This window comes from Microtus ochrogaster, chromosome 19, assembly GCF_000317375.1.
Source record: "Microtus ochrogaster isolate Prairie Vole_2 chromosome 19, MicOch1.0, whole genome shotgun sequence".
Lineage (NCBI taxonomy): Eukaryota > Metazoa > Chordata > Mammalia > Rodentia > Cricetidae > Microtus > Microtus ochrogaster.
Window position 1 is genome coordinate 48,601,785 of NC_022021.1, and position 14,442 is coordinate 48,616,226.

Genomic DNA, 14,442 nt, shown 5'->3' on the forward strand with positions numbered 1-14,442 from the left:
CTCTCTCTCTCTCTCTCTCTCTCTCTCTCTCTCTGTGTGTGTGTGTGTGTGTCTGTGTGTCTGTGTGTCTGTGTGTGTGTGTGTTTCAATCTCTAGCCCCTTGCCTGACTCGCGAACCATCCTGTGGTGTCCAGGCAGGATGATGGTACACACCCTGATGTGGTTTTCCTCCCTCTATTTTTCCCAGTCCACCACCCTGACCTCTCCTCCCATCCGAGTCCACACCCTTTCTGTCTCTCCTGAGAGAGGCCTCTAAACTTTAACATGTGTCCTCTAGACACATGGATTTCCCTGGGAAAGGGAATTAGATGAGATCTCCTGGGTAAACTGAGGTCAGGGAGCAGAAGAGGGGGGGAGGACGGAGGATGAGAACGTGAGGAAATGAGATGAGGGAGGGATGGAGAAGGGGAGCGATGAAAGAGACAACCTGATAGAGAGAGCCATTATCCAGTTCGGAAAAACCTGGTGCGAGGGAACTTCCCAGAAATCCACAAGGACGACCCCAGCTAAGACTCCTAGCAATGGTAGAGAGGGTGCCTGAACTGCCCTTCTCCTGTAATCAGATTGGTGACTACCCTAATTGTCATCATAGAGCCTTTATCCAGTAACTGATAGAAGCAGCTGCAGAGACCACAGCCAAGTTCTGATAAAAAAAATAAGGAGGAAGGATTGTGTGAGCCAGGAGGGTCAAGGTCAAGGTCATGGGGGCGTAGCTTGGACGCACAGACACAGCTGACCGGAGCTAGTGGGAACTCACAGTCTCTGGACCAACAGCTGGGGAGCTCTACATGTGGGTGACAGTTGTGTAACACGGTCTGTTTGTGGGGCCCCAGCAATGGGATCAGGACCTGTCCCTGGTGTACTTGGACTGGCTTTTTAGAACCTATTCCCCGTGCTGGGTTGCCTTGCCCCACCTTGATGCAAGCTTGATCCTACCTCAACTTGACGTGCTTTGTTGACACCCATGGGAGCCTGCCCCTTTCTGAATGCAGGAGGAGTGAATGGGTGGGGGTGGGGTTAGATAGGGAGTGGGGAGAGGGAATGGGAAGAGAGGAGGGAGGGAAACTGGCTAAAATGTAAAATAAATGAAAAAAATAATTTAAAAAAATATCCTAAAAAGAACAAAACAAAACGGGCCTCTAAGGAAAGATAATAAAACAAAAACTAACACATTAGTCTAGGGCAAAACAAAGGGAAGGAAAAGAGACCAAGGAAAAGTACAAGAAACAGTATAGATGCAGAGATCCACTTGTTCACATACTCAAGAATCCCATAAAAACACTATGTTTGAAGCCAAATATACCCAAAGGACTTGTAGGGCAAATTATATATATATATATATATTTATATATATATAAATTATGTCAATCATATGTATACATGATTGATATAACTTATGACAATAAAATATAAATAAGATATATTTTTTGAACCCTGAAAAGGAACCTCCAGTGATGCTGTGGAGTTCATTTTCTGTTGGCCATTACTGTTGGGCATGCAGCCTACCCTTAGGAGTAGTGTGTTTCCCCAGTAAGATTCCCTTGGAGAAAGCTAAATCTTCATTTGCAGGTTGTGATCCATTAGAGATAGCTTCTGGGTTAGGAAGGGGGCATGTGTCCACTTCTTACATTTCTAGGACCCCATCTGTGCATACTCATGCAGGCGCTATCCATGCTACCACAGTCTCTGAGTTCACACATGCGTCGGATCGTGTTGACGTAGAGGACCTTGTTTTCTTGGTGTCCTCCATCCCTTCTGGCTCTTTACTCTTTCTGCCTCCTTCTCAGGGGGTTACCTGATCCCTGAGGAAAGGGATCTGTTGGAGACATCCCATTGGGTCTCTGTTATCTGTTGCCATTTGCTGTATGATGAAGCTTCTTTGATAATAGCTGAGCAAGACACCGATCTATGAGTACAGCAGAATGTCATTAAGAGTCATTTTATTGCTACTTTTTTACTTGTTAGAACAGTAGTTTTGGTTTTACCCTAATTCCCTGAGCTATTTAGTCTAAGGTTCTTGGCCACCCAAGCAATGTTGCCTGTGGGTTTCATCTTGTGGAATAGGCCTTAAGTTAAATCACATATTAGTTGATTTTTTGCTTGTATAGTAATCTGGGCTACCATTTGTGGTCTCTTCGGGTCTGTAAAACATCTGTCTGGTGTGGGAAGTCCTTCTGTATATGTATTACTTTTATTGCTTTGGCCTATTATGGCAGGGCAGAATAGAACAAGGTGGGAATTCCAGGCAGAGAGACAGAGGGGAAAGTAGGTGGAGTCAGTGAGAAACCATGTAGCCACTGCAGGAGACAGATGCCAGATGGAACCTTACCAGTAAAACACAACCACATGGCAATACACAGATTAATAGAAACAGGCTAATTTAAAATACAAAAGCTAGCCAATAAGAAGCATGAGCTAATAGGCCAAGCAGTGTTTTAATTAATACAGTTTCTATGTGCTTATTTTTGGTCTGGGTGGCCAGGAAATAAACAAGCAGCCTCCGCCAATATCTGTCCAAACCCTTCCAGATTCTAAAGTCTCCATTGAGAAGTAAGGTGCAATTCTAATAGGTCTGCCCTTATATGCTACTTGATCTTTTTCCATTACAGCTTTTGAGGATGTTTTCTTGTTCTGTACATTTAGTGTTTGGGGTGCTATGTGCTTAGGGGAATTTTTTTTCTGGTCCAGTCTATCTAGTGTTCTGTATAGTTCTTGTACCTTGATAGGCATGTCCTTCTTTAGGTTAGGAAAGTTTTCTTCTATGACTTTGTTGAAAATATTTCCTGGGCCTTTGACCTGGGATTCTTCTCCTTCCTCTTATTCTTAGGTTTGGTCTTTTCATAGTACCATAGATTCCCTGGATATTTTGTGCCAGAATTCTTTTTTAATTTTAACATTTTCTTTGACTGAGGTATCTATTTCTTTGATCATATCTTCAAGGCCTGAGAGTATCTCTTAGATCTCTTGTATTCTGTCGGTGAGACTTAGCTCTGAGGTTCCTGTTCAAAATCTTAAATTTTTCATTTCCAGTTTCTCTCAGCTTGATTTTTCTTTATTGATCCTATTTCCACTTTAAGGTCTTGAATTGTTTATTGAGTTCCATCCACTATTTGTGTTTCACAGATTTCCTTACGGGATTTATTCATTTCCTCTTTGAGGACAAGTATAATATTCATAAGGAGTATTTTAAAATCTTTGCCTTAGACTTCAGCTGTGGTACAATTACCAGGTAGGGTTGCTGGACTCTAGTGGAGACAAACTGTCCTGGTTATTATTGATTGTGTTTTTATGCTGGGACCTAGGCATCTAGGTTTGGGGAGACTTTAACTTTAAATATTAGTATCTGGTCTTGTCTTTGTTGGGTGGGTGTTCTGTTCCTGGAATTCTGTTGCTCTCTCTGGTTCTTAAAACGGTGTGGTGGCTATGTGTAGCCTGGTAGGAAATTTCTGGGATTCTTCTAGGTGTGAGCACTGGAGGTTCCTGGTAAAGTGTATTTCTAGGTTTGGAGAGCTGACACTTAGGAATAGGAATGGGCTCTAGAGAGGGCTAAGAAGATTCACAGAGACAATAAAACAAGGTTTCCACCAGGATCCGCTTAGTCCCCTGGGAATGGCGACAGAGAGCAAGGAGAGTCCCCAACAGGTAGTCTGTTACAGACCTGGGATGAGACACAAAACTTGATTTGGGGGGAAGGAGGGAAAGTGAAGTTCTGTAACTCACCTCCCTATTGGCTTCTCGGTCAGCCTTGGCCAGTTCCCAGGCAATACCTGGAGTTCAGGGGCTAGGATAACAGGATGAGGGAAGAGTAATGTTTGAAGAGAAGATCTGTGTGATCCTTTGGAAATGGCAACAGAAAGGAAGGGGAAGCCACAGCAGGCAGTCAGCTGCAGAGACGAGGTGAGACAGGAGGATTGGATTTAGAGCACAGGGGGGAGAGGTGAAGATCCACAGTTTGACAACTTGCCTCATTGGCCACAGTGGCCTGCAGGTTTCCTGTGAATGCCTGCTGGAGCCACAATTGTATTTTTTAAAATGAGAAGTCATGTGTAGAGTAAAGCTGGTTAAGGGAGCCTTTACTCTAATACGCCAAGGATAATATGGAACAATGGGTGCATGGGCTTCGTTTTGTCTGCTGTCTGTGCAGCACTGTTGAAGGCAGAATAAGTCACTTAGAAGAGTTGGACTCCTGTCCCTGACATTTTACACTTGGTAGATAAAATGCTCCTACCAGAAGCGAACAGCATTGGTGGAATCCAAGTGATGTCACCAGTAATTTTAACTTTTGTTTTCTTCTTTGCAATATTTTACAGTATATATATATATACACACACACACACATATATATATCAGGATGAGGGAAGATATATATATATATATATATGAATTGGTATGTGTCCATTTTGAAATACAGTATCATGATTGGCATACCATTATTACATTTTTCAAATTAAAAATAGACATAAAGACCAGAAGAAAAGAATAGGAATCTCAGAAGCACACACAAAGACAACCAACCCGCAAATAGGGTGTCAAAAAACATGCCATGGAGAAAAGAAAGCTTGCTCTACAAAAGGAAGGAAGAAACTAGACCCGGAGGGGAAATTGGGTCCTTATCTGTCTTTAACACAAGACAAATCAAAGATTTCGATCTAAGGCCTGAAACCGTAAGGAGTTGTAGCAGAAAACACAAAAGCTTCATAACATCGGTATGAATAACGAATTCTCGCATATGACACCCAGCACTCAAGTCACGCATCGAAGTTAAACATGGCTGCATCAATCTTAAGAGCATCTACTTAACAAAGGCTATCATCAGCAACAGGGTTGCCAAGGCAACCTGAAGACTGGGGGATATATTGGCAAACCACTTCCTGAGATGGGATTAAGATCCAAATTACGTTCTGCATGGATACAACCTAACAGCAAAAACAAAAAATAACTTACAAATGAACAGGTGATTTGAATAGACACTTTACTAAAGAACAAACATATATATATATATATATATATATAGAGAGAGAGAGAGAGAGAGAGAGAGAGAGAGAGAGAGAGAATACGTCTATCATACCTCTTAAGATGGGCCTATTACAAAAGGCAGTAAAACCTAAACTCACATAAAATAGTAGTAAAATAAAAGTTTTGTCAAGAATGCATTAAAATATAAGCCTTTGCATACCACCGAGAGGACTGTGATTTGATGCATTTACCGTGGAGTTTTTTCTTTAAAATCTGAAGATTTAATCCCATAATCTCACTTCTGGATGAATACCCAAAGGAATTAAATCAGAATACTAAATAGAGAACACAAACCATCTGCATGGCCACACTCTTCCCAAATAGTCAAAGCTAGAAACAACCTTAAAGGTCTCCTGATAACTAAACAAATAAAATGTGGCAGGCAAAGTCAGCAGAATGCCATTAGCCTTTAAAAGAGGTAAAGTCTGCTTAACGCGTTAACATGGATGAGCCCAAAAGGCATTGTGCTGAGCGAAATAAACCAGTTACCGAGTGACCCCTCTTGTAGAGGTGACGAAAACTGTAGGGGTCACAGAAACTTGGGTGGGATGCCTGCTGCCAGAGACTGGGAAATAGAGAAACCGTAATTTGTTCTGCAGTGGAAAAACATCACTGTAAAACAGGGTGAGCAAGTTGGGATTATGCTTAGTCCTGCACTGTGCAGTTAAAAATGCTAGGATGCTAGAATGGAAGTCAGGTGTTCTCACACTCCCAAGAAAATAGACAGGCAGGAAACCCCTGTTCTACTGTCAATCACTCATGACAGGCATGATCCACCAAGATGACAACTGTAAATAAAGGTGTGTTCCAATGAGCTGGCAGATAAGATTGTCTTTATAGAAAATAAAAATGGACTGAAGAAAATAGAAATAGGGGATATGAAGCTATTGATAACCTAATAGCTGCTTTTCTTGTAGGGTGAAACAGAAAAAAATATTTCTTTCCACAGCTAGATAAAATTGTTCCCTGAGGACTGCTGGCTATGACTCTTACTTTGGGGCAGCTGTCCTGTCTCAAATGTCAGTTTGATTATGTGGTGCTTATCACAAGTTAACTGTATCCTCATTTTGTCTGGTCTTCTAGGGCCTAGAGTATAAAACCAGTCCAAATTAATGGCCTCTCATGAACAAATTTGACACTTTTAAGCCCCTCAGTGCCCCGTATCGTAAAAACTCAAAGTGACTGATGAGGGAAGAGAGTCTCGCTGCCCGTGGCTCTCAATTACCCAATCCTGAAGCTACATTTTCTCCAGAATTATCTACAAAGAGGAACCTGATCCCTGGGCTTTGTGATTGTGTCTGACCATGCATTGCCCATGGGGTCCATTTGCTCACGCTGTGCGCTGCAGTCTGCAGACTGAGGCATAGCTCTTGTGCACTCACCACCCCAAGGTGAGAATTAACACTGGACTTCTCCTTTTCCCTCTCTTGGTCTCTATTAATGAGAATTGGATTGTTCTTGTCACATCTCTCAAATCCGTGGCACTGTCTAAGGTGACATTAACAATCTACTGTCACTCGTTGGGAAGCATTAATTTTTAATTTTCAAGAAGGAAACAAAACAGATGCAGCCATTCAGTCAAACACTCAGAGGCAAAGTCTTGTTACTGACTATAAAAAATAGAAAAGTGACAGTAGGTTGTTAGCTCTTTCAAAATGAGCATCTAAAGAGTAATCTACAAATTTATAAATATAATAGCAAAGACTCCTAAAGACAATAGTTTTCAAAATCTTCTATTAAGAGATATGGAAAAATCTTCAACAGAAATCTGTACCTCTACAGGACCTAGACGTCTTCCAGACCCTCCAGCCTACTATTCTGGCTTCTTTCAAACATCCTGATCCTTTCTTCTATTTGAATAATCCAAACCCTTTCTCAACCCCGGAACTTTGAGTGTGCATCGTGTTCTTTGCTCTGACTCTTCCCATATGTGTCTCTGAAACCTCAGGTACACCTCAGGTACATCAAAGCCTCGTGTCTGCTCTACTCAATGAGCCCTTGGTCCACTGTCAAGTCTCAATCACCCCTCTTGGACATAGTCTTCACATCCTTACACCCAGTGGCTAATGTCTTATGGCTTATGTTTAACTGTAGCTATGGCTTCCTTAGGCCTCTCCCATGTTCAGCACCTGAGTTACACTAAATAAATACACTAAAGACACTAAATACACTAAATAAAGTGTCTGCAGATGGGAGGAAGGATACCTCTTATCAGCTCTCCTCAATGGCAAATACATACATAACATGTCTGGGACATCCGTGTGATGTGGGATTTTAAACAGAAGATTTGCAAGTCATCATTGCTTAACGTGAACACTTTCTGTTTCCTTCTAGGCTTCATGGAGGAGGCAAGAGGTCATCACTCTCCAAGGAAAGTGACAAGGTCAGTGTCATGAGGAAGTCAGAGGCTGTGCTAACTAGTTTGATGCCAACTTGATACAAGCTAGGGCCGTTTTGGAAGAGGGAACCTCAAATGGGAAAATGCATCCAGCAGATCGACCTGTGATGTATTTTCTTGGTTGATGATTAATGTGTTGGCGGGCCCAGCTCACAGTGGTTGGTGACATCTCAGGGCCAGTGCTCAGATGCTATCACGGTCCTGGGTGCTATCAGAAATCTGAGTAAGCAAGCCAGTAAGTAGACTCATCCAAAGCCTCTTCCTCTCCTTGACTCTAGACTCCTGTCCTGACTTTCCTGGAGGATGGACTGGTCCCTGGAAGCATTAGATGAAAACAGCCCCTTTCCTTCTCAGCTTCTTTGTGTCATGGTGTCTCATGCATCAACAGAAACCATAACTAAGACAGAGCCTTTATAACTAGAATCAGATCTGCCGAGGGTAGGAGACGCTCTCACCCTCCGTGCTGCCCGCAAGGTGCACAGAGATCTCTAGGGTTACAGATTTCATGAGCTGGCACTGATGCTGGGGCAGGCTTTGGGCAATGCAGCTGACTTTGTGTCTGTTCCTGCTCCTGCAAGTCACCCCTCACCCACACTCCTGCAACTAGAACCAATAAACACATTGGTTCTCCAATTAGACTATGGGAGTATTCTTCCTTTGATGTCTCCTCAGGTCCCTCTCTGAGGTGAGTACATGTTTCTTTACATCTCCCCAAGAATCATGTCAGAAAACAGCATGTAACCAAGGGCTGTGGCCTCCAGGACTGGCCTTCCAGGCCATGACTGCGGGATTAATGCACCTCTCTTCTGCATTTTTAGAGACAGGCTTTGCTATACACGTCCTGCATTGTAGCCAGCTGCATGTCCCCGTGATGCCTGTTAGATGGCATTCACCTTTGAATTACCATTACATGTGTACTAAAAAAAATAATAATAATCACTGAAGAAGCCGAGCACGCTGTAAGTCAGAATTAGTGTGAAGGCAAACCATTTAAGCCCGCAATTTGTGCATGTGCATACTCAGATATATACAAACAGCTGCAGAAAATACTTTTGCATAGCAATAACAAATTTAGACTCATTAAATATGCACTAATATAACTGCATGACTCATTTTAAGTTTCCAAAATAAATTTCCAAGCTCTCTATTATCTTAATAGAGGAATAATAGCAGGCAGCAGAGTGTGTGCCATGGAGATACCCAGTATGCTATTCAGCTTCCAGTTCATTCCTTCTACATGTACGACCTCAGGCAAACACTTTGTCATCTCAGGACCATGGGGATGGCAAAACCGCCCACTTAATATTTATTTTGAGATTGAAATGGATTGATATATTTGTAAGTTCAGTATATTTTTATTTGTAATATACTTTTTCAGACAAGTTATATATTTTATGTGCATATATATGTTGTATATACACACACACACATATTGTTTCTCAAATCAGGGTCAGGGAGATAATGTCCAGGTGTGCATGACAACATGCTAAGGTGAACACCTGTACCATGATGAATGCCAAACATCTGCTCAAGGTTTCTGTTATTTTACTTGAGAAAACAATAAAAATAAGTTTTAAAATAAAGGTAGATGCATCTTGGAGAAGACACGAGGTAAAAATGTAAGCTTTCCCAGAATTCAGTCTTTGCAGCTGGCTCTTTGGGCGATTGGCTGACATTCATTTCAGTTCACTGTCTTCCACGCCTTCACCACAATAATCCACATTCAACCCCGCTTTCTCTTTCCCGGAACTGCCGCGCACTGCGCCCTCGTGTCTGTGCTCTCTGCGCTGGCACCCAGTTCACAAGCCTCGGGCAAGGGGCTGGAGGTTAAAATACACAGACACACACAGACAGAGAGCCAGTGACACGGCTCATCCTTGAATTCCCCAAGAATGCCCCCTTTATTGTGTTCAGGGGCAGCTTATATAGAGATAGCCACGTCCCAGCCAAACCCACCAGAAACCACTCTCCTGCCATCAGGAACTCCTGAAGGTTTCGTGCTCAGAGCAGCTGTAGGCACTCAGATCAGGGGATTACAATAAATTCAGGATCTGGGGTCTCGCTGCTCCCAACATGGAACCATTTCATATCCCCTTAATCCGCGATTCTGTTACCACCACCTGTGCGCATCACTCCCTTCCCACCGGGCCAGAATCACTGAAGGACCTCAAAACAGCTTCCTTGTTATGGGAACTCTCTCAGCCTGATGCTCTATTGCATGGCTGGAACACTGTGTGAATATTGCTTGAGAGTTGACAGATACAGCACAATGGGGTGTGTGTGTGTGTGTGTGTGTGTGTGTGTGTGTGTGTGTGCACACCCACTTCCCGTGCAAGGCTGTCACATCCTTGAGTACAGTTCACACGTACCCCTCCTCCCCACAGTTCTTATGCCCTAGCATAGTGCTTTTCCACTTGCTGGATGCTGGTCAGCTAGAGCCACGCCTTTCCTAGAGCAGGCTGCTACAGGACTGGTGGACATTACCTGTCCACTGTCACAGTGACTTCAGTGTAAAGACAACCACATTGAAGGTGTTATTGACAGAAATCCATGGCTTTGTCAAGAACATGTGTCCTAATTAACCATCTAGCCTCAGACTTGTGATATCCAGGGGTCCAGTCTGCCTTCCCTCGGGATCCGGCTAGCCTGGCTCAGCACCACCCTGGGGGAGGAAGTGGATAAAGAAAGTAACACCTCTAATGAGCAGCCAACTGCGACAAGCCCCAATTCATAACTCAGCATGAGCGGAAGCTAAATCGCTTTCCTAGGTGGTAGAATGATAGGCGATTTCAGAGCCAGCCATGCCCTTGAAGAGTCCGCCCTTCTGCTTTCTTTTGCCTGTTTTCTTTGGAGAGAGTTGGTATCGGGGTATATAGGAAACCACAGAAGAACAATACGTATTTTTAAAAGACATTTCCTTCACTCTCAGGGCAGGCCAGATACTAGGGCAGTAAGGAGTCAGATATAATCAAGACAGAGCAAACCCACAGTGCACAGTACTGCAGAGAAATAAAAGGAAAATTAAAAAAGGTTCCGTCCATCATCACCATAGATGCCTGACTCCTCAGAGAAACACACAGGAGCTAGGGTCAGTAGATTCGGTCTGGGTTTTGGCTGTGTACAAAGAATCCCAGCTCTGTGGTCTGAAAACCTCAGAGGAGAAGCAGGCATCTCTGGGCTTGAGGCTATGGGTTAGGTGTTTACTTGGATGAGGCAAGGTCATGAGGACTTCCAGGAGGAAGGGATTACTGTCAAAAGCACACCTACTTAAGACAACCATAATTATAAAGCTATATGGAAAAGGAAATTGAAATCAGAGGAACACTTGAGATCAGCAAGAAAAACAAATAACTTTAGAATGCAAAGAATAAAGCAGAAAAAAATAAATCGAAGAGATAGGAGAAAGTCCAGTCAAGACCATTTGGAAGGGACTCAGAGGCAAGTGACCGAGCATACATGCCTAACATTATAAGACTGAAGAAAAAGAGGGCCCAGTGTGACAGTGAATTCAGCTATAAGCAATCTGTGGGAACCTTAAAGCTAATTGTGCCAACATCTGATCTCAGAGCAATGCGGATATAGTCACAAGGGGTGGACAGAAAGCCACTGAACAGGAGCTGGAGTGACAGATCCTGCGCAGACTGCTCTTCTTGGAAACTCAGCTGGAAGGAGACGTTAGAAAAAAGAAGGGTTTGCAACTGAGGCTTGGATGGTAAGCCTCAACAGCTGGAGGAATCACCCAGGGGCAGAGAAGAGGGCGGCCATTTTCATTAGGATAGGACCGCAGTGCCAGAAGGGTAGCATTAGAGCATTGTCAAGAAGTCAGAGTCAAAACAAGAAGAAAGGCTAGGGACTGGACACCAGACCGCACGGATAACCTTGGTGTGGGCGTTGTGTGTCACAGAAGAAGGAAACCCATCAGAATGGGTAGGCTCGCCAACACAGCTCTCATCCTACTGACGCAAAAGGGGCCTGTGTGCTCAGAATCCCGCAGTCTTCCATAAAAAGTCCTGGGTCTGCTTTTGTCATTCGGGGTTCATGGAGAAATCACTTCCTGTTTGTCTTAGGACTTTCCCTTGGGGGGGTAAGCCAGGTGCTATTCACAGCACCTTCCCAAAGGCCCTTCCATTTGAGCAGCTGCAGAGCAGACACCGCCAATGCCCTGGAAGGGTAGACAAGTGGACATGCAAGGTGTGTGCAAGCATTAGAGCCCCATAGTTGACATCAGGTGTCTTCCTTCACTTCCTTCACTCTTCGTTTACTGAAGCAGGAGCTCTAGCTAGACCCAGAGCCTAACAATTCTACCGCGTCTAGCTAGTCAACTTCTCACAGGGGCACCAAGGTCTCTGCCTCCAGAGTGCTGGGACCACAGATGCCTATCGTGTGTTGTGACAGTCTGAACTTGGGTCCAGTAAACTTGCATGGCAAGTGCTTTACCCATGAGTCTCCTCCCCAGCCCCGAGTGCCCTTTTTCATTGTAACATCCCTGACTTTCTGGTGAGAACTTGCTAAAAATAACCGCTTTCACTGTTCTTTGCGCTACAAATGCTAAAACACAACATCAAATAATATTCTCTCCAAACAACTCCTTATTTTCTGACAATGTGATATGACCCCATTGTATCATTTATGCGGGCCACACATCTAATTAAATCTGTATTTATTTCCATTTCTTGGGCTGGAATTCTGCAGTTCTGAAAATGATAAATCAGTGTGGTTCCTCTGCAAATGAGGGGTCTCCCTCTCTTTCTCTCTTCTCTCTCTCTCTTCTCTCTCTCTCTCTCTCTCTCTCTCTCTCTCTCTCTCTCTCTCTCTCTCTCTGGCACACACACAGGGGGATGGAAGGAGGAAGGAGATGTTTGTCCACCCCTTGTTCTACCTGTGTAATTAGAGATTTCTATCACTATGTGTCCCAGGGTCTTCTGTGAAGGGTGACATACTCTAGGTCCTCTAATAAGAATATGAGCATCCTATGGTACGCATTTACACAATGGGCACGGGTTCATTGTTGCGACTGATGAACAACAAGGGTAGCCTCCAAGACTGATGGGAGAGAGTAGAGAAAAGGCCACACATAAGTTGTGTGCCTTTTGATTCCAGAAACCTTGTTCTGACTGGTTTTTATCATTTCCTTTGCTCCTTCTGCTCAAAGACTCTCGGGGCAGCACAGGAAGATCTCGGGAGGCTACAGTAGGCAGCCAACCTCTCTTTTAACGATAAAGTATTCCCTCACACTTACCACGGGACACTCTGTGAACTCACTACCGCTGAGTCTCCCCCAATCAGTCCAGTTCTTACACAACTTCTGGTTCCTCCCCAAAATTCTTCACATAAACTTGGCCATACAAACAGATTTTCCAAAGACTTCGCTCCCTAAGATGCCTGATGCTTTAATTAGCACAAATGTCCTCCAGGTCTTGGATGTTGACATCATTTGCCAATTTCCCTCCCACTGCACTGGCCAATAGAGTTTTAAAGGCTTGCTCTCCAGGAATGCATGTGCCAGCTCGGGATGGCTCCGTCTTACGTCCCTCTGGGTTGGCACCAAAGTTGACAAAAATGTAAAGGAAGTTCAGCAGCTGTATGTGCAGGCCTGGAGAGCCTGCCTCATTGGCAGTGTGGCCAAAGTCCCAGGGAAGCTGGGAAAGCTGTCGTCCTGTGTCCCCATGTAGTTCTCTCTGAAACATTGTCAAGTGGCACACGGGAGACACTCTTAACCTCATATTTCCAACTTGATGTGATAGAAAGAAAAGTCAAAGATAATTCTCAAACATGTGGGCTGAAACACTGCTTTCCTTGTTTCTAAATATGTGATCATTTGCTGAAGGAAAATCAGTGTGTGTGCATGTGTGTGCGTGCACATGTGTGCAAGTGTATGCATGTGTGTGCATGCATTGCATGCATGTGTGTGCGTGCACATGTGTGTGCAAGTGTGTGGGCATGCATTCAATGCATGTGTGTGCACATGTATGCAAGTGTGTGCATGTGTGTGTGCATTGTGTGCTTGTGTGCGTTGTGTATGCATGTGTGCATGCATGTGTGCATGCATGTGTGCATGTGTGTGTGAGAATGTGTGTGAGTGTGCATGCATGTGTGTGTGTGTGCATGCATGTGTGTGTATAAGAGAGAGAGAGAGAGCAAGAGACAGAGAGACAGAGTCAGAGAAAACAAACCTTCCTTGAGGGAACATTTTATCAGAATGTTTACAATGCATCTTTGTTGAGAATGCCCAAAGTCTAAAATTGCAATGTTTGCACTTCATATTTTTGCATTTTTATCTAATTTTGACAACATTCCCTTCACCTCACCAACTTTTTCTCACACCACCCCCATATATGTGCCCTCCTTAAGTAGGAAGCCCTACTTTTGAGATAAACTAAAACTAATTTGATACTGCTGGAAAATAAATTGAATCATTAAAGCTAAACTGAGTACAAAACTGACCCTGGATATATAAGAATTTGGCTTAGGATAAAGAAGTCTTTAAGTCAATATGAGCTGATGGATTATTCAGAAGGTAGTATTAGTGTGGCTAGGTTTCTGTTGGACTAGAAGGAAAATATAACCTGTCCTCATCCCACCAAAGATCATTTGAGATTAAACTCACATCACAAAAGTTCTAGAAGGATATTCATAGATAAATTATTTATAATAGTAATTTCGAAAATGCTTTTTAAATTAGTATACACAGCCCATAAATCCCAATAATAAACTTGATATCCAAAATTTTTAGGACCAGCAAGATGGCTCAGCAGGTGTAGTCATTTGCCACAAATCCTAATGATTAAGTTTACTCCCCAGACCCATACAGTAGAAGAATGGAACTGAGTCATGTCTGAGTCATGTAACCTTCATGTGCATGCCATGGCATGTGTGTGCACGTATACATGTACACACAGAGACACACACGCGTACACACACAGACACATATGCACACACACAGACACACACACGTACACACACAGACACATATGTACACACACAGACACACACACGTACACACACAGACACATATGTACACACACAGA